This window comes from Chenopodium quinoa, unplaced genomic scaffold, assembly GCF_001683475.1.
Source record: "Chenopodium quinoa cultivar QQ74 unplaced genomic scaffold, ASM168347v1, whole genome shotgun sequence".
Taxonomy (NCBI): domain Eukaryota; kingdom Viridiplantae; phylum Streptophyta; class Magnoliopsida; order Caryophyllales; family Amaranthaceae; genus Chenopodium; species Chenopodium quinoa.
The window spans coordinates 585,806-607,401 of NW_018744062.1; the positions used below are offsets into that span (position 1 = coordinate 585,806).

General features: G+C 31.0%; 1 pseudogene; it reads left to right on the top strand.

The window, feature by feature from the left end:
• Window positions 1–1,203: 1,203 nt before the first annotated feature.
• Window positions 1,204–2,510, top strand: LOC110690657 (annotated as a pseudogene).
• The last annotated feature ends 19,086 nt before the right edge of the window (window positions 2,511–21,596 follow it).

A 21,596-nucleotide genomic window follows, 5' to 3' on the forward strand; every position in this document is an offset into this window, starting at 1 on the left:
TTATTTTATTCATATATTTATTTATGACGGAATGGGGTACATATGTACCTCTGTGTATCCCTCTAGATCAGTCACTTAATACATTAAAGTTTGTACAAATCGAATTTATTGTTAGCTTTAAGTTACAAAGCTACAATCAATAAATTCAAAAGATATTTATTTTTTTCTTTAAATAGGATTAGACATGATTTACATTGATAATCTTATGGTAACTAAAAGAATTATGATCAAACCTTGACCTTACAATTTTTATTGGCTAAATATTTTCTATTCAAACATTAACATATTTAGGTAAATTTTGATTAAGTGTATGGTTTTTGTACATGTTAAATTGTAAATTGATTAAGTGTAGGGCACCCCTGGGCTAGCAGGGGGTGGTGGCATTTTGAGAGATGATAATGGTGCAGTCGTGGGGGGTTTCACAGCTAGCTTTGGTGTTTGCTCTGCATACAAAGCAGAGTTACTTGCAGCTGAACTAGGACTGGAATTAGCTATGAGGAAAAGGATCAGCAAACTTGAACTTCAGATGGACAATCAAGCCTGTATAGAAGCATTGAAGAATCCAGCCATCCAAGGTGGAGAGTGTGTCCATATTCTTAATAAATGTCGTTTCCTGTTAAATTGTTCTAGTTGGTCAGTTCGTGTCGTACATTGTTATAGGGAGGGGAATAAAGTTGCGGATAAGTTAGCTAATCTAGGGGTTATCCAAAGTGAGAAAGTGGCCTTCTTTGACGTTGCACCATCGGAGATTTGTGCCCTTCTCAATGAGGATATCATAGGAGTGGCTTTGCCACGTTTAATTTCTTAGTTTCGTTTTTTGTTTGTACGGGTTTTATTACCCTCTTTTGCACCAAAAAAAAAAAAAAAAATTGTTAATCTTACAAATCTAGATTCACCTTACTTCACAAAAATGGCAAAAATTTAAGACGAGAAAAGGGTAATGGTTATTTTTAGCTATTATAACCAAATAAAGATACAAACAAATAGAAAGTGGTCAAAATGAAACACAAAAAAATTAAATAAAATCTATACAAACAAAACTTTATATTATACACACACACTTTCTAAAATCCACGAAAATCATGCACCCACCTCACCCTCTTCTTCTTCTTCCCTCACTCCTACATTGTGCCACTTTTTTCAACCATTGTGGACCCCCAAAATATACTCTCCCTCCCTTCTATTTAATTTCAAAAACCCACCTTTCTTCTACCCATTTTCCCCCACTCTTTACTTTTCTTTAACCCCTTTCTCAACCCCACCATAACAGAGCACCCAAAATCAAAAACAGAGTACCTAAAAAACAGAGGAAAACAGAGTAAAAAAAAAAAAGAGAGGAAATCATGGGTAATCAGAAATTTAAGCTATCAGATATGATCCCAAATGCTTGGTTCAACAAAATGAAAGAAAACACTACAAAATCTCAACCCACAAAGCTTAAAAAAGACCACCTCATCCCGCCACCGGTGTTGGCTTCTACCATCAAAACCACCATTGATCCGTCGAAGGTTTCAAACCCCGAACCTCAATGCCAACCTAGAAAATCATACCACATCACAAGAGAGCTCAATTTCAACAATACCCCACCTCAAGAACTAGACTTTCTTCCTAATACTCCTCCAAGAAAATCAAAATCATCTTCAAAATCAAGAAAATCAAGCAGAAGAACAAATTCAATCTCCTCTAGTAGCTGTAAATCAACAGTTACGTATCAATCATATCGTTCTAAATCAAATTCTCCATCTTCTCCTCCCCTGTTTGAAGATACTCTGCTCAAAGCAGAGCATAAAACAGGGGATTACGATATCGTAATCGATGTCGATAAAAACTCTTTATTCAATGAAATTACCACATTTGATTTCAAACTTCCTCCAATTATCACCAAACATGAAGTAAAACCCATAAATCCAAACGAAAAAAAAAAATTTGATTACTACTCCGGCTTCGAAAGAACAGAGGATCAACACTCCTACAAAGAGGCTTCCATTAGAAAGAGGAGTAAGATTGAAGATCAATTCTCCAAGAATAATGGGAAGAAAACAGGGGCAAAATGGTAATTATTCAAGTGGAAGAAAGAGCACAAGTTCAAAGAAGAGAAGAAGCATTTCAGAGAGTTTTGCAGTGGTAAAATCTTCATTTGATCCTCAAAGAGATTTCAAAGAATCAATGGTGGAAATGATTGTGCAAAATAATCTAAAAGCTTCAAAAGATTTGGAAGATTTATTAGCTTGTTATCTTTCTCTTAATTCAGATGAGTATCATGAAGTTATTATTAAGGTTTTTAAGCAAATTTGGTTTGATTTAAGGCACCAAAAATAATTTTGTGTAGAAAGAAATAGTTTAATTAACAAGTTTAATTTAATTATATTTAATTATTAGTAAAAATCATGGTATAGTTCACTAGTAGAGTAGTTGGAGTAAGAAATTATTGTATGTATGTATGATATTTTTGTCCATTACTATTAATTAGCTTTTGATATAATAATACAAAAGCTCTAATTGTTTATTTAGTTTTTCATTAGCAAGAACAGTTTGTTATTACAATATCAAGTTTTTTAATCATGAAATTTCTTTAATCTAGATTCCATGCATTGAAATTAGAAAAATATTTTTGTTGTGATAAGGTTAGTTAAGGTCTTATATAATTGTGCATGGAGGACACTATAGATTACTATGGCATATATTTATTTTATTGTAGGTTGTTATAGTAAGGTTCTACTTGTTCCAAATTGCATTTAAATTGGAAATAATATGTAAAATTCTTGAGACCTTTAGAAAAAAAAATATATATATATATAAAGCCGTCAAAATAGAGGGAAAGATTCTTAATTATCATAGCGAGAAACATCTCATTCTCTTACCTTTGTACCCAAAAAATTGGCGCTTTCTAGCTCATTAGAGACTTATGTCATTTTTAGTTACGATCGAATTTAGAGCACCAACAATTGGAACCCAAAAACCCAATTCAAATCGCAAATTCTAGTTGGTTAAACCTTGTTAAGGAAAAATACATTTATCACTCCCTATGTTGAGTATTGCACAACCTTACCTTTTTTTTTTTTTTTAATCCATACTCATACTACTTAGTGCTTATTTTGATTTACCGAACTGAGCTGAATTGAAATGAACTAAACTAAATGAACTGCACTGAATATTTTATAAGACAAAGAAATTAGGAACTGAACTGAATTGATTGGAGCCAAACTGAAAATAAGCTGAAAAGAACATGTCTTTAATAAATGGTGTATTAGGGTTTACCAACGTAAATAAGAGGATAATTGTATAATGGAAGGTTATTCTGTCTCCAATATTTTGTAAGAGCAATATTTTTATACCCAACCCCATTTTTTGTACGTAGTAGTAAATAGTAGTATGTGTTTCAAGTTCACACACACACACCTTTTCTCAAAAAAAAAAAAAAAAAAAAAAAAAAAGGGGGTGAGTGAGTTGGTGTTGGAAGTGACTTCATTATCATTAATTAAATCACCTTTATTGTCTTGTTCGTAAACATTTGAAAGATTTAGATGCTAGATACGACTACAGTAGTTTTACCATTTATTTGGTCCCCTGTAATAGCTTTGCATAGCTCTGTCCTCTTTCATTTCTTGTAGGGTTGTTTTAAGTTTACATGTAAATTATGTGCTCTTCAAATATGTGTTCCCTACATTTTCTTTTTGCAAAATAATTCCACCGGCATGGATTTTAAGGATTTTGAGTTGAATTTGTTAAAATAAAACGAGTACTTTACTACAAGTATTTTTTTAATGCTCCGTAACTTATAATATTTTTTTCTGTTTGTTAATATATATATATATATATTTAAAAAAATGTCTGTACCTTAATTACAAAATACAAATATATAATAATTATACAAATTTGATATTATGAAGTTATTAATTAAAAGTTATTTAACAAGATTTCACATTATTATATACCTTAAACATATATCATCACAGTTAATCAAAGTGAAATATATGAATAATTCATAAATAAAATGTGAGTAAAAACACAAAGTAGTACTTGTATTATTGTATATACAAGTAGGATGTGAACACTCTCATATAGTCTCACTTCTTCGTGAACACTCTCATATAGTCTCACTTCTTCATAAATTCATGCTCAGTACAAAAGTACATGATGAGGAGGATGTGACATTTTATTGTTTAACAATAACTTAATGCATTTATAAACAATTAGTGACATTCAAATTACTAAATCAGAGTTAATCTCATTAGGGGCAGTTCACTTCAGCTTAAGTTTAGTTGAGCCCCAATCAATTCAGTTCACTTCAGTTTAGTTCAGCTCTTAACTTCCTTCTCTCATAAAATATTCATTTCAGCTCAGCTCATTTCAGTTCAGCTCTTATCAGTTCAATCCAGTTCGGTTCAACTCAATTCAGTAAATGTGAACAGGCCCTAAGCCGATTTTTTTTAACAAGGTATAAATAAATACCTTAAAATAAATACTCAAAAGTTCTATCAAGTGTTTTCTAAGTTATGTTTATGCGTTGACAAATCAAAGTAGTTAGTTGATTGTACTGTTATGTTCATCCCTAAAAATTTAATTTCCTTTTCCCAAAAGTTCTCTCAACACATTTTAATTACAGTAGTTTTTATAGTAAATAACCTATTTTTAAAAGAAAATTGTAGCGGTCCAAAATATTCCCCATATTTTTTTCCAGCTTTATTTTACCTCAAACTGACCCAACCATGAGAAGCAGTCGCTGAGAAAAAGCCTCCAATGTGTTTACAAAGTTAATGGAAAACTGTGTAAGTAAAAGAGGTGAAAAAAAGCTCTGGTTGCAAATTCAAAAATGAAGTATAAAACTAATAAAAGTCGATAAAACTTCATGACTTATGGCCTGTTCTCTTACGTTGAAATTCAGTTCAGTTCAGTTCAGTTCAGTTTAGTTCAGTTCAGCTCCTAATTTCCTTCTCTTATAAAATATTCATTTCAGTTCAGCTCAGCTCAGCTCAGTTCAGTTCAGTTCAGTTAAGTTCAGCTCAATTCAGATTAGTTCAATTCAGTTCAGTTCAGTCAATGAGAACAGACCTTTAGTTTATTTAGTAAATTGTAATGGTTGTATTAATGCATGCATGGCAAGAGTTAAAAGATTACAAATACTAATAGGTACATATCAAACATCATGGACTGGGCACGGATATTATGTAGTTGTATGCTCGTATATGTACTAAGGGCTTGTTCTGATTTACTGAACTAAACTGGACTGAATTGAATATTTTATGAGAGAAAAAAAATTTGAAACTAAACTGAACTGAACTGATGGGAGCTGAAAAGAACATTTCCTAAATATAGGATATATATTTTTTCAATAAGAAAAACATACAGAGTACGGAGTACATATTAATTGTAAATATCGAATTCAAATCTTTGTGATGTGTTAGTTGTGGTAAACCTTTATCAACATAAAGAAAATAGGAGTAGCTAATTTCAAAATATTTGAGTTTTGTTTGTCTTATGTCTAAAATGATGATGACAATTATGTTTAAGTGAAATTAGGTGAGCACTTCACATTTAAAAAAATAATGACTTTTTTGTCTAAAGTAATATGGCATGATATTCATAATATACCCCTTTAAAAAAAAAAAAAAGTTAAAGTTGCTTAGGAGATTTCAAAAGTTGCATGGGATCTGCTATATATTCAACCAACATGAAGATAATTTGTGTTTTCTCTATAGCATGCCAAAAAATTTAGCCTGTCACCGAATTGTCTTTTTAATTTTCAATGCTACTGGTATTAATTTTAAATTTATTTGTTATAAAAGAAAAAAAAAAGTTTGTTCGCACAACAATTTGACTTTGAGTTGGATCTACAAATTATTTATCTCCAATTTACTTAAAAATACTTCCATTATTTACACTCATTCGACGATCATTGATATTAGTCAACAATATAATGATTACACTCATTCGGCTTTTGCTAGGAATGGGTATTTTAGATAGTTTTTTTTTTTTTTAGGGAATTTCACCTGTTTCACCCTTAGGGCTAATCCGGATTCGAGGATCAGTTCTAGATGGTCAGATTTCAGTCTCCTCCCGAATGTTGTTGTGAAGGATTAAACATGAGTCCTCCCTACCAAGTGTAGTCTCAATCACTACTACACCAACATCCAATGAATTGATTTATATAACTCATTTAAACTTATCTAAATCTATTTATTTCTAAATAAGTTGAACAATGCAGAGGGAAGCATAATAACTAATTTAGATATTGTACAAAGTAATACTACCTCCGTTTTTTTAGTTGACACGTTTTAACTTTATTTAATACTATTCACACACTTTTTTTTAACCGTGTTTTGCGATTTATACGTAATGAAAACATAATAATGTGGAGTCTTCTTAGAATCGTCACGGGATATATTTTCAAAAAATCAACTTTTTATAATTTTTGCTTTTCGGTAATTAAAAATATTAACGATTGAAGTTATGCATTTGCAAATGTGACTAACACAAACGTGTCAATTAAAAAGAAACAAAAAATATATATATATAAAAGTACACAAATGGAACATAAATGATGAATTTTCTACAATATTAAAAAAAATCGAGGAATTAAATTACATACGTAGTAAAATGGTACATAAACTTTATAAGAATTTAAAACCTCACATTCCAAAATCGATATTGTTATCATTGGCTAATGAGTAATAACATACGACTAGATATTAAGTACAGTGTTACAGTGATAATCCTATAAGCCTACAAGTAGCATCAAACAAGGCTACCAATAGCTGAGGGCTCCATGCATATAGCTTCGTTGAATTAGCATAATTTTAATTGTAAACCCCAACATTCACGGACTACGTTTGCTCAATTTGCAACCATAATGCTCTCAAGTCTCAACAAAATATGTACAATTATTGTCATTAAGAATTTAAGATGGTGTTTTGTTCTATTTGCCTATTCTTACTATTTTTTTCGTAGTTATTACTGTACCTGTTTTATTGATTGATTTAGAATCGATATTCTAAGCAAAGCAAAGCATATTTCAGCAGAGCAGATTAAGTCAGCAGAGCAGTTATAAAGAACAAGGCCTAAACTGAACACATTAAATAAAGCGAAGAAAATAAAGCTTGAATTATCCCTTTAACCCAAAAAAGAAAAAAAAAAACTGTTATGGATAAATTTCAGTAGGTCAAAGTCAACGCAAGTCAGCCAAGGTCGTCAACGACAGAGTGTAAGCATCAAAGACTCAAGACTTGACAGACGAAACTCAAGTAACTAACTCCCTATTTTCCAGGTCGTGATAATATAAGCTTCAAAAACTTGGTCTCTTGCCAGCTAAATTCAGCCGTTAGTGGGCTGAGTTTAGGGTCAGTATTCAAGGGGATAGCTCCGAATGATAAGGAGGGCATCTTATCATTTTATAACGACTACATTAAACCCTAATAATAATCTATAAAAGGAGGAGGCATCATCAACGCTAGTCACCTTTAAACCTAGCTACATAAATACATCGAGCATATGTTGTAACCTTTTCGTTCAAATATTTTACATAGTGAAAGTTTGGTAGATCCTCATTATACTCGCAGTTTTTACCTTCTTTGGGTTTTCCGCATCACCAACCCTTTGTGTCATTTCTTTATTTTTGCGTTACTTTCATTTAAGGTTTTACTTGGTTGATTTGTAACCTAAATTTTGCTATTCGATCTCACTTGACAAAATTTAGCATAAACAATAACCTATAACTAGGGGTGGGACTTCGGTCTGGCAGTTCGGTTTGACCTCGGTTTAGTCGATTTCGGTTTGGAGCGGTTCGGATTGAAACGGTTTAGTTTAGCTGGCGGGTCGGTTTGGTTCGGTTTGGGTTAGTCACGGCTCGGTTTGGTTTCGGTTTATTTCTTTGCGGTTTAAATTTGGTTTGGGTCATAAGCGGGTCGGTTTATAAACGATTCGGATTATGTCGGTTCGGTTTGATACGGGTCGGTTTAAGGGGCGGGTTTACCCGGGTCAATGTCAGTTCGGTTTACAAACGGTTTGGATCAAGCCGGTTTGGTTTGAAATGGGTTGGTTTAGGGGCGGATTTACCCGGGTCAATATCGGTTCGGTTTATAAACGGTGCGAATCATGTCGGTTCAGTTTGAAATGGGCCGGTTTAGTAGAGGGTTTACACAGTTCAATTGGTTCGGTTTATGAACGGTTTGGATCATGTCGGTTCGGTTTATAAGCGGTTTGGGTCATGAATTGAATTCATGATTGTTTTAAAGATCGCGTCATGACCATGATTTAATGAGTTGATACTTATAATACGATAAATCGATAATTAAGAATGTACAAATATTCAATTAGATTGATCAACAAGTGTTTTAAACTTTTAAGTTTTAATAATCAGATATGTAAATATGTTTATCGATTGTAGATTGTAGTACATACCAATAATTCAATGAGGCAATGATACTTATGATAGTATGATAATGATACCAACCATACATTCGTACGATATGATATACATAATAATTAATCTATAATTACATATACATTAACAATATCGTATTGAATCAATTTCCATTTCCAAACATTGCATTTCTTATAAATTATAACTTACACGAGATTAAATGGATTCGTTATTTAGTTTGTTACTTTATTTAGATTACTAACTCAAACAACTTAATAAGTTAAATGGACGAAATCACGAAATCACTAATTAAAGTGGTGATGAAAGCATTATGCAATACTAATGTACGAATAGTCAAATATACAACGGTTAGATTGAATGCCCATGAAAAACAATGGTTAGATTTTCATTACTTTATTAGTTATTAGTATTATTACTTATTAAGTTATTATTAGTTTTATAGTTTATTATATATACTGATATACAATCACAGACTCACAGATATCAGATATTGTCATATTGATGAGCATTAAGCCATTAACTCATTAAGTCATTAACTATGTCGTATTGAATCAATTTCAATTTTGAAACATTTGCGTTTCTTACAATTTATAACTTATAAGTAATAAACTAATAATAATAATAATAATAATAATAATAGTAATAATAATAATAATAATTATAATAATATTATAATAATAGTAGTAGTAAACTAGTAATAATAATAATATTAACAAATAATTATACTAACAATAATAATAATAATAATAATAATAATAAATAAATAAATAATTAAAAAAAACGGTCAAAAAGACCTAGAAAAGCACAAAGAAAATCTAGACCGTTAGATCTAGATGAATATTCTAGAATCTACAAAAAAAAAAATGAACGGTTAGATCTAACTTAGATGTTGAGATTGAATATGGACGGTTAGATCAACTGAAGTAAAACCTAAACCTAGAAAAAAAACCCACTCTCACTCTCTCAGCCATTCTCATTCACTCATTCAGCCGTTTCTCTCTCAATCTCACAATCTGTCATAGTTTCTCTCTCTAACTTCTCAGTTTCTCACTCTTTCGTTCTGAAATTCTCAAGAATCTCAAGCTCAATTTCGTTTCATTTGTGTTTTGGATCTACATTTCTGATTTCTAGCTTTACATTCTCGTTTTTTTTGTTAATTTTTGTTGTTTTCGTTTTGATTTTTTTCGTTTTTGTTCCGGTTTGTTTATTTAGGGTTTTTTTTTTCGTTTCATTTGTGTTTTGGATCTACATTTCTGATTTCTCGCTTTACATTCTCGTTTTTTTGTTAATTTTTGTTGTTTTCGTTTTGATTTTTCTCGTTTTTGTTTCGGTTTGTTTATTTAGGGTTTTTGTTTTCGTTTCATTTTTGTTTTGGATCTAAGTTCTGATTTCTGATTTCTGATTTCAAATCTTCCTCTCCTTCAAGCTGTCAAACCCTAAGGTAAATTTTTTGTTAATTTATTCGATTTTTTGTTAAGTTCTCCATCTTCAAATCTCCTTCAAGCCGTCAAAGGTAATTACTTTTTCATTTTTGTTTTTTTTTAATACAGTTTTTCTGTTTTTGTATTTGATTATTGTTGTTGTTCTTGCTTGAATATAGTCGAAATATGCCTAAAATGAGTAAAATCTGTTGTTGATTGTATTTTTATTTTTTACGGGAAAATGGTAGATTTGTGCTGTTTTGTTGTTTATTATGCTCGATTTAAAAGTAATGATGATGGGTTGTTCAGATTATGTGATTATTATTGTTGGAATACATGCATTGTTTATTTATTGGGATTTTAGCTTTATATTTTTAACCCATATTATTGGAATACAAGCATTGTATATGATTGGCTTAAAGTTAGTACTTAAAATGTACACATATGTGACTGTATCGTATATAACTTTCTATATTCTGTTAGGATATATGTTGTAATCACGTTTGTTGTATAATTCTGAATTTTGAAACATTGACTAGTGCAAATAAAATTCTGAAATATGAACTATCTATTTAGTTGAATTTTGGTATTGAGTGAATAGGATTCACTGTCGTGACTTCAGTGTCAGTCACATGAGACAATGCATGCTTAATTGCTCACTATTAGTAGAATCTGTCACTTAATTTGGTACTTATAAGTTATAAATGCTGTTTTTTTTTTTGTTTCAGTCATGTCTCGCGAGTATGATGAATTTGACTATGAGAGGCAATCAAATTTTGATACTGTTAGCTCTCAAGCTGCCTCTGTCTCGGTTGATGATGCTAGTAATACCGGCACTATCAATCCTTCTGTTAATAAACGTCAAAGAACCGCAGGTATATGGAAGCATTACACTTTTTTTGTAAAGACGATAGGTAATGAAAATGTAGATTATGCTCGTTGTAATTTGTGTGGCAAAGAATATAAAGCACCTGGTAAAGCGGGTACTTCAACTTGTAGAGCTCATATTAATGCATGTTTAGAAAAGCATGGTCTCCAGTCCGGTAACGAATCACAATTTGATCAAAAAACTTATTTACAAAAGTTTGCTAAAGCTATAATCTGCCATGCATATCCTTTAAATATTGTAGAGCATGAATATCTTAGGGAACTTCATGCATATTTGAATCCTAAGGTGCAGCATGTTTGTAGAAAAACTATGTTAAAGTATGTTATTGCTGAGCATGATAAATATAAATCCTTGTTGCTTGAGTCTTTGGCTAATGTTTCTGGTAGAGTTAGCTTTACATGTGACTTGTGGACTGCATGTACTAACCGAGGCTATCTCACTTTGACTGCTCATTATGTTGATAACAGTTGGTCTCTTAGGTCTAAAATTTTAAATTTTAGATATTGTGGCCCTCCCCATACTGGTGTTGAGGTTGGAAAGTTTGTGTTTAAACTGATTAAAGAGTGGAACCTTCAAGGTAAGGCTTTTTCAATGACTGTTGATAATGCTCGTTCTATGGATGTTATGGTTGAATATTTGAAAACAGAATTAATGCAATGCTCTCCTCTTCCTTGTAATGGGAAATTCTTTCATGTTCGATGTTCAGCTCATGTTTTAAATCTTATTGTTCAAAGAGGTTTAAAAGAAGTTCATGAAAGTGTTGAAAAATTGCGTGAGGTTGTTAAATATATTGATGCTTCTGATTCTAGATTAACTCAATTTGAGAATGCTTTGTCTGAGTTAGATTCTGCTTTTAATGGTAAGTTATGTCTTGATGTTGTGACTCGTTGGAATGCCACTTATACAATGCTCCGAAAAGCCTTAGAAGCTAAGGATGCCTTGATTCTATATACTAGTAGGTTTTTGGGTATTTCTTATAGACTTGATGCTGATGAATGGGATACCATTCAAAAAATTTGTGATTTCCTTCAGCCATTTAATGATATAACTGTGTTATTTTCTGGTACCGAATATCCCACTTCTAATTTGTATTTTGTTAGTGTTTTAAAAATTGAGTACGCTATTACTCAAGCCTTTAAAGACCCTAAACTTGCACCCATGGCAGCAGTTATGCTTGAGAAGTTTGAGAGTTATTGGGAGGATTATAGTTTGATACCTTCAGTTGCTATTGCTCTTGATCCTCGTTATAAGTTGTTTCGAGTGAGACATATGTTGAACTCGTTGTATAATGATGAGGCATGCGACGAAAAGATTATGATGATTAAGGAAGCTTTTTATGACCTCTATAAATTTTATTCTACTGCATCTAATACAAGCTGCAGAAATCCTGCCTCTTCAAACACAGCTCAATCTGAAAATTCTAATCGTACGTTGAGATCTCAAAATATTTTCACGGTATTTATGTTATACAATATACTCAATATTAATGGTAGTCTTCTATTTTTATTTGTAATGTCATAATTTAACTTTTATAATAAAAAATCTGTTGCAGTTGCGTGAGGTTGATGACGAATGTGATGATTCAACTAGATGCCCTCTGGCTGATCTTGAGGCATATTTGAATGGACCTCGTTCGCGATTAATTCAAGGGGAACATTTTGATGTTCTCAAGTATTGGGAATCTCAAGCTTCTTCTCTTCCTATTTTAGCTAATATGGCAAGGGATGTTTTGGCCATTCCTATTACATCGGTGGCCTCTGAATCTTCTTTTAGTTTGGGTGGTCGTATTTTGAACAAATATAGGGGTAAACTTTTGCCAAAGAATGTTGAGGCATTGGTTACCACCCAAAATTGGTGCCGTGGTTATCAAGCGGATGTTGAGGAAGACGTCCTCCTTATTGGTAAAGAGATTGAAGCCGAAAGTGCTTCATCTGCATAACTGGTATTTGTGTCTCATTGTGGTTTATTTTATCTTGAAAAATCGTTGCCCTTGTCTTTTATTTTCAGACTTGCTGGCAGCATTTTTCAAGACTTTTAAAATCGTTGCCCTTGTCATTTATTTTCAGACTTGCTGGCAGCATTTTTCACGACTTTTAAAATCGTTGCCCTTGTCATTTATGTTGAGACTTAAATAGTTAAATGTATTTTGGTACTTGCTGGCAGCATTTCTCAAGTTTTTGTTAAAACAACCATTGCTCTCTGAGAGCAATTTTAAAAAACAAAAGTTATAATTTTGAAGTTGCTTGAACTTGTTATGAGCTGCTGCCTGCTGGTAGTGCTTTTGCCTTTTGGTTGATGTCTCTGCTGAGTTGTTGCTGCTGCTGTTTTGTTGCTGCTGTTTCTTATGCTTGCTGCTGTTTCTTATGCTTGCTGTTTTAATTTTTCTTGAATCATCGTTGCCCTTGTCATTTATGTTGAGACTTCAATGTATATGTACTTGCTGGCAGCATTTTTCAAGTTTTATGTTAAAACAACCATTGCTCAGTGATGATACGATAAACGTAAATCTGAGAGCAATTTTGAAAAACAAAAATAAGTTCCTGCTGAGTCCCTTCTGCTTATATTATTCCTTGCTTCGGATAAGTTGTTGATATGTTATTGCGTGTGCTGGTTCCTGCTTGTTGCTTCTATTTCCTCTGCTCTTGGGTGCTGGGCTGCTGCTTCAAGATTCTGCTTCAAGATTCTGCTCCCAAATCACTCACATTCTCACTCCTCCCTTCATCTTATCATGTATCATTTTTTGCAACCCTAAACTTGATGATGTTTCAGTTGATAAATCTGAAATCTAATCTGGGTAGTAGTGATAGTAGTTTCATTATGTATTGGTATATGTATTGTGAATTTTAATCAATGAAAATGGTGACTTTTTTTAATTGCTTGTTGATATTACTCTAATTTTAATGTTATTTATCTCCAATCTTGTGTTATCTTATTGGATGATCATGAATATCAAGGAACAATGAAGATAATTTGGGTGGACTTTTATTACTGGAATGAAAAGATACAAATGATATATCTTGTAATTAAAATAAATAAGTAATCTAAAACGATATTAATAATGTCGTTGGCCTAGATCTAGGTGATATAAACCTTTGTATAAACCTAAGCCGTTTGATTAGATCTACATTTATTAACATTAATTATTTAATTGTATTTACTATTTAGCCATTTAGGTTGTAAATAATTCAATTTGAATTAAGCAGTTTGTAATTGGATAAGTTTAAACAGGTTGCGATTCGAAAACAGTTCGATTTTAACGGTTTAACGGGTTATGGCAGTTCTGTTTAGACGGTTAGCGGATTATAACGGTTCGGTTTATACGTGCGGTTTAAACGGTTTCGGTTCATAAACGGGTCGGTTTAAACGGTTAGCGGGTTACAAATGGTTCGGTTTAAACGGTTTTTTTTCGGTTTAAACGGTTCGGGTCATTAACGGGTTTATAAACCATTCGGTTCGGTTTCGTTTCGGTTCGGATTTGCGCAGTTTGGTTTGTTATCGGTTTACGGTCCGTAACGGGTTGACATTGAGCGGTTCAATTCGGTTTCGGTTTGATATTGAACGGTTCAGTTCGGTTTTCGGTTTACATTTATCGGTTTATAAACGGATCGGTCCGTGATGGTTCGGTTCGGTAACGGACGGTTTCACGGTTCGGTTTGAAAAGTCCCACCCCTACCTATAACTAGTTTATTACATCCATTGATATAATGCAAAACATATAGAATATGTATAACAACTAAACTGGTTTATCTATATGTTTACTCAATTTACCAAAATATTTTTTTTTTTATCATTGCATGATGAATTTTATTTCTACGTACCGACGAATGTACCATAAAAAATAGCATCTTCAATAATTAATTTGATGTACACGCCGATTTGGCACTACTCAATTTGTAATAAATATGATTTGATTGCCTATCTTAGCTAGAAAGGCTACGACGTACATACACCTTTGTCCAGTTGCCCTGACTCCATAGATCATTATGTTTTCATATCGAAAGCCAAATTCAAAGGCCGCAAGGTAGAGAACATACAGTGTCACACCCATCACTTTACTATTTATGTTACTCCGTACTTAATTCAAATATTAAGTTGTCGGAAAAATAACTCAAATGTAAATTGAGAATAGACTTGAGACTAATTGTTTAGTATATATTGAAATGGAGATAAAATGGGTTATGAAAATTGATGTAACCGCATCAAAAAATAACTTTGGCATACGTAATGTGAAAACATGATTTGCAATGCTTATTTATGTGCACAATTAACTTATGGTGTCTCTAAATTAATTCCTATAGCTTACTTTACATAGTCGTTTATTACCAATTGGTTTTAAGATGGAACCTTAAAGGCCTTATACGCAGTGCGGCAGTGGACACTCATCTACTTGTGCTCGACCAATTAAAGTTGATCACAATTGTTCTTCCTTTAGCAACTAACTAATTTCAATCATATGCAAATGTTTTTGAATTGATCAGACAATTCTTCTGATAGATTGACAGTAGTTGGTAGCAATATGGTAGGTCATCAAAGTGACTGTTTTTATTTCTTTTAAACTGAAAAAATATACTCCCTCAATTTTATTTAAGTGTTTCATTTTGACTTTTACACCATTTTTATACATCCCTTAGACTACTTGTAATATTTATGCTTTATATACAAGAGTAAACATAGTCATTTTAATACTTGTTAGAAATGTCTCAAATAATTATAGTTTTATATTATCAACTTTTTGCATTGTAATTTATGAATATTATCAAGAATCAACTTATAAAAACAAAGGGAGCATTACATACTTTTTTTTTTTTTTTTTTTTTTTTGTATGCAATATATATGTTGACTTTTTTTTTATATACTCAGCTCATACCTTTTATATACTTTGTACACTAAAAGGAAAAAAAAAAATCCTTTTCGTAGCGGTTATTTTAACATTTTGTATCGATTGTAATCGCTCATTTTAACCTTTTATATATTGTAGTGAATGTACAATCGCTACGAAAAGACAATTTTATTATAGTGGTACTATTTGGTGAATTACAACTAAGAAAAAAACACATTCATGTGAGACTTTGTTACAATTATCTCAATGTATATAGGCATATATTTCCCCTCAAAAAGAAAAATAAATATAGGTATATATTTAATTATCAACATTTATAATTTTAATTTTATTATTAGTAATTAAAATGTATTAATAAGTATAAAAGTCAAAGCATTACAAATAAAATTTGCATCAATAATAGCCTAAGAGTTGATGGATTTTCAAGTTGATTTAAATTTTGTTTTGGAGGACTTTCATATTAGATTGGATTTGGATGGAACTTATTTTTTTTATTTATTTTTATTTATTTTTTTTACGAGATTGAGCTTGAACTTAATGTAGGTAAAATAAGCATCAATAACAAATTAGACATATATACCCACAAGTTCAAACCAATTACATTCATAATTTTAATAAATTCAAAATTTTAAAATAAGTTGAAAAAAATCACACCCTTAATGTAGCTAGAATATATATTAAGGGTGAATTCAAGAATTTTGAAATCAAAATAGGTTTATAGAAATCAAATTTATAGGAAAAAAATATATTTTTTTAATGAAGAAAATTAATTTCAAATAAATTTAAATAACATAAATTAAATAAAAACTACGTAAATTAAAATAAGTTGAAATAAAGTATGTCAATCAAAATATTACCAGTTAATCTTTTTAATCACACTAAACCCGATAAAAAAAAATAAGAATTAAGTTGGTGAATCAATTGGTCATTTTAATTTTATAACAATTGAATTCGAGATAAGTGTAGGCCCTTACTTAAGTTGCTTTAAGGCCATATTTTTTTCATTTCTTGTTTCATTTCAATCTGAAATTTTTATTGGAAAATCATTGTATCTTATATCCAAATAATTAAAAAAATTATGCTTACACCCAAAGGTAATTCTGCTTATTTTATATCGTAAGATGAGTTAAAAAAAAAATGTTACGGAGTATTTAAACAAAAAACCAAAGATTGTTCTGCTTATTTCATATCGTAAGATGAGTAAAAAAAAGTATTTTATAAAATATGTTATTTAAACAAAAAAGTACCGTTGAATATACTTACCTATATGTGTAATTGAGTGTATATAAAAGATGTTGATATCTGATTCAAATATTTTTGTCAATATAGATTAGGTTCTTAGGTACAATTTTGCATGTTCTAGGTATCTTCTCAATGTTTCTTAAGCCTATAGCTTATTAATCGAGACAAAACTAAGATGAAGCCAACAATATTATAATCAATCAAACAATCAACTACTAAGCACAAATTAAATATACATGTAAACTAGTACTTAAAAATTTTCTTTCTTCCTTGCATTCTAAGACAAACAATTATTAATAATTAATACGGAGTAATATAAATTTATTACGGAGTAGTTGTTATGCCTTATGTTATGAGCCAATTAACACATGTGCCAAATATGCCTCATCACCTTGAAACGAGGGAATGCGTTCATCTTATCAAGGATCCGTCTTCATTCATTGATATTGAAAAAAAATAAAATAATAAAAGAAAAAAGAAAAATCGATGAATAAATTATTTGAAGATGTACATATTATACTATTAAATTAAAACTTTCTTTTTGTGCTTATACGACATTTTATCAATAACTGTAAAATAAACTCTATTTAACGATTATAATTTTTCTAAAATCAAATTTTAGTGGATACAATTTGATACGCATTTGAACAACAATATAATATATTAATAACATATGTGCATGTTCATGTGCACGTGCACATGTTATTAGAGGCATGACTACTTTGTCTACTTAACTTTATATGTATTGTATAAATTATATCATTAGTATCCAAAGGAAAAAAAAAGTATATACTCAACCCATGAACTTTAAAACCAAGGAGAAAACAATTTTAATCAATTAATAGTCGTGTGCAAGGTGTGATATTATTATGCAATGCAATGCAATTTTTGCCATTTTATAATAATAGTGATTGAATTATAAAGGAATTTAAAATTGGTGCTCAAAAGTAATTAACATAACCACTTTCAAGTTAGAATTTAAATCTTCTTTTTGAAATTAAAAGGCGTATATCTATGCAAAATGAGGGTGTACCTTTTTTTTTTTTTTTTTTTTTTTAACTAATTTGATTGCCACGATTGCTTTTGGCACAACTTTACTTTTTACCATAGTAAAACAATGCTAGTACTTTACTTTCACATGCATATACAGTTTATACACAGTTTTGGTCTATCTTACAAAGTAATTTCTCAGTTTACCTATTGCAACATTTAAAATTTTACACTATTCATGACACTGTCAAAACGGTTTGACAGTTCGGTTTTGGTTCGGTTTGAAATCGGTTCGGTTTGAAATCGGGTCGGTTTGAAATCGGTTCAAATGTCTTACGGGTCGGTTTCGGTTCGGTTTAAATAATTATCGGTTCGGTTCGGTTTCGGTTTATTCTTGAACGGTTTAAATTCGGTTCGGGTTCTAAACGGTTCGGTTAGTAAACGGTTCGGTGCAAACGGGTTGCGGTTTGTTAACGGTTCGGTGTAAACGGTTTTTAACCCGGTTTAAATTCGGTTCGGGTTGTAAACGGTCCGGGTTGTAAACGGTCCGGGTAGTAAACGGTTCGGTGCAGACGGGTTGCGGTTTGATAACGGTTCGGTGTAAACGGTTTTTATCCCGGTTTAAATTCGGTTCGGGTTGTAAACGGTCCGGGTTGTAAACAGTCCGGGTAGTAAACGGTTCGGTGCAGACAGGTTGCGGTTTGTTAACGGTTCGGTGTAAACGGTTTTTATCCCGGTTCAAACAGTTTCGGTTTAGAAACGATTCGGTTCTTTTTTGGTTCAGTTTCATTTTAGTTCGGTTTATAACTGGTTCGGTTCGTTAACGGGTTCGGTTCTTCTACGATTTAACATTACTTGGATAGGTTTTATTTCAGCTTTACTAAATTACAGTTCGAGTCTGGTTTTGATTCAAAAAACCGGTTTTTTATCGAGTCGTTTGGATTTGGGCAATCAAACAGTTTTGGTTTGAAATTTTATACTACTTTCTAACTTTTTGCTAGTTAACAAGTTTTATATCAAGTCGAGACTTCATCACTTCATATTGAGGCATCATATTATATGCAAATTCTCATTAATTTTATAAATACATATCATGTTATGTATTTAGTTTAGCCATACTGATCTTACTAGTTTATTAGGAAGTAGATTATAAAAGTTTAGTGCATTAATGTATTATTGTTTTACTATCAGATTATTATCTGCTTCTTATTTGATCATTTAGTTAATTAATAATGTCATAATCATGATTTGATGAGTAATTGTGACATCGAAATTTTCAATTTGGTATTCGATACTTAATTAGTCAACAAGACTGATAATTAAGACTTGTTTATCATTATATATTTGCATAAAGTTATATATTACAAAGTAGTTTGATTTGTATAATCAAATAACACATTAATGAAGAAGAAGGTAATATTGACTCTTTCAACCGATTATACATATTAACATATAAATAACATATAACCATCTCATATTCTCATAGTTAAATATTATTAGTATAAAGGGATGAGAATCATAAGATTATTATATTTTTCTATATCCTTTATTGGTTTACCCCTAAGGCTTATGTCACTAATTACTAATTAGTAATTAGTAATTACTTAATTAGACTAACAAGTTAATAAGAAAGAGTAGCGTTTAACTTGAGTCTAATAGATCAAATACTGAAATGGTATTAGTATATTACCTAGTAGGATAGTCTAGTACACTGCTAATCTGTTATGCAACTATGCTAAATTGACAATTGCTGATATAGTCATATTAGTCAATCACTCATGTAGTCATAACTCATATCTAAATAAGTAATTTGTATTTATGTACTAATATACTAGTCAATTATACAATTTATAAGTTTACACGATTACAAGTGTATTTGCTTATAGGTACAACTAAACTGATATAAAATAACCATATAACTAATCCGTAGTACTTCTTACTCTCTAAGATATATGACGTCATTATATTATTAAACAGTGTTCGATTTTTTATTAATCGCAACGCTAGACATTTACACGCTAACCGATTCACATTTTATAATTTAAAGAACTTAATATTTTAATGTGTGTGTTAAAAAAAATTATAAAAGCTGATATTATGAAGGCATATTTCGTTTTATCGGGATTCGAGAAATGTAATTAGTTTTTTTTGAAGCCATGTAATTAATTAATTGTATAAAATTTCGTTTAATGTTATTAAAATAAAATTAAAAATTTTGATTTTTACAAAGTGGAAAATTGATTTCATTTTTTTGGTTGACAATTTCATCAAAATATGAAAGGTGGGAAATTTCCCTCCAAAACTAAAAGGAAAAACAAATTTTAAATTTAGAATTTAGATATTTTGGTTGTTAAATAATTAAATAATATATTGCAAAAGAGGAAAAAAAAAAAAAAAAAAAAAACAGTGGTGAAACGTGAATTGAATTAGCCTGGTTAGGTCATCTCCTCTTCATTCATCATCTTCAATTCGCCGTTTTGCTCCACATCAAACACTGATTCTTCGGTTCTTCTTCTTCATCCTCAAGCGCTGAATCCTTACTCACTCTGAAGTTCTCCAGTTCTCCATCTTCAATTCTTCCTCTCCTTCAAGCCGTCACAGCTCAAGGTAATTTTCAGTTAATTTTTTTTTTTTTTCGGTTTTTTTTTCGATCTCGAGTTCTCCATTGTCGTTTTTTTTGTTCGATCTCCAGTTCTCCATCTTCAATTCTTCTTCTCCTTCAAGCCGTCACAGCTCCAGGTAATTTTCACTTAATTTTTTTTTGTTTTTATTTCGGTTTTTTGTTCGATCTCAATTTCTCCAAATGTAATTAGTTTTTTTTTCGATTTCCAGTTCTCCATCTTCAATTCTTCTTCTCCTTCAAGCCGTCACAGCTCAAGGTAATTTTTCAGTTAAATTTTTTTTTTTTTATTTCGGTTTATTTTCGATCTCGAGTTCTCTATTGTCGTTTTTTTTGTTCGATCTCCAGTTCTCCATCTTCAATTCTTCTTCTCCTTCAAGCCGTCACAGCTCCAGGTAATTTTCACTTAATTGTTTTGTTTTTGTTTTTTGTTGTTCATATAATTCCTGAACTATAGACCAGGATGGCATATACTAATCACCCTCTATTATGAATATCTAAGGGACAGTGGGAGACAAATCTTGTGGTTATAAAAGCATTAGAATTTTTGTATGGTAGGGAACCCAATAAATCATTACACTATTTCAGTTTAAAATATCATTCTAATGTTATGATCAGGTATAAACACTAAAGAATTTTTGTGTGCTAATTATAGTTTAATGCAAGTTGGTTTGTTTCCAATAGAAAGAGAATCTTGTCATTTTAATCCATTGTTTTGACTTATTGAAGTAAATTAGATAAAGCAACTACTACTAATTTTAGTAATTTATAAATCTGGTAGTGTATCACTACTAAATAGTATGATTGGTTGGAAATTTTAGTGTGAAATAGTCAACACTAATTTGGTTCAGATTAGCTGGTTTAGTTTTGGGTGCATGGTATTAAATATTAATGGTTAATTAATAGAGTTATTTTAAGTTACAGTATATGTGAAAGTAATTTGCTTGCCAATTGATTTTAGTAATAGTGCCTTATTGGCTAACTTAACAGTTGTACTTTGTCTTCTTGGGGCATATTTGGATTTAGGCTGTTGTGTTTCTGTTTTTTCAGCAATGGAGCAAGAGTTTATCGGTTTTGATGAGGATTCTACTATTCAGAATCAAGATTCTACTCAACATACCACTAGTGGTAGTAAGCGTGGACGAACATCAGATGTTTGGAGGTATTACACCTTTTTTGATAAGATGGTTGGTCTTGCGCCGATAAAATATGCT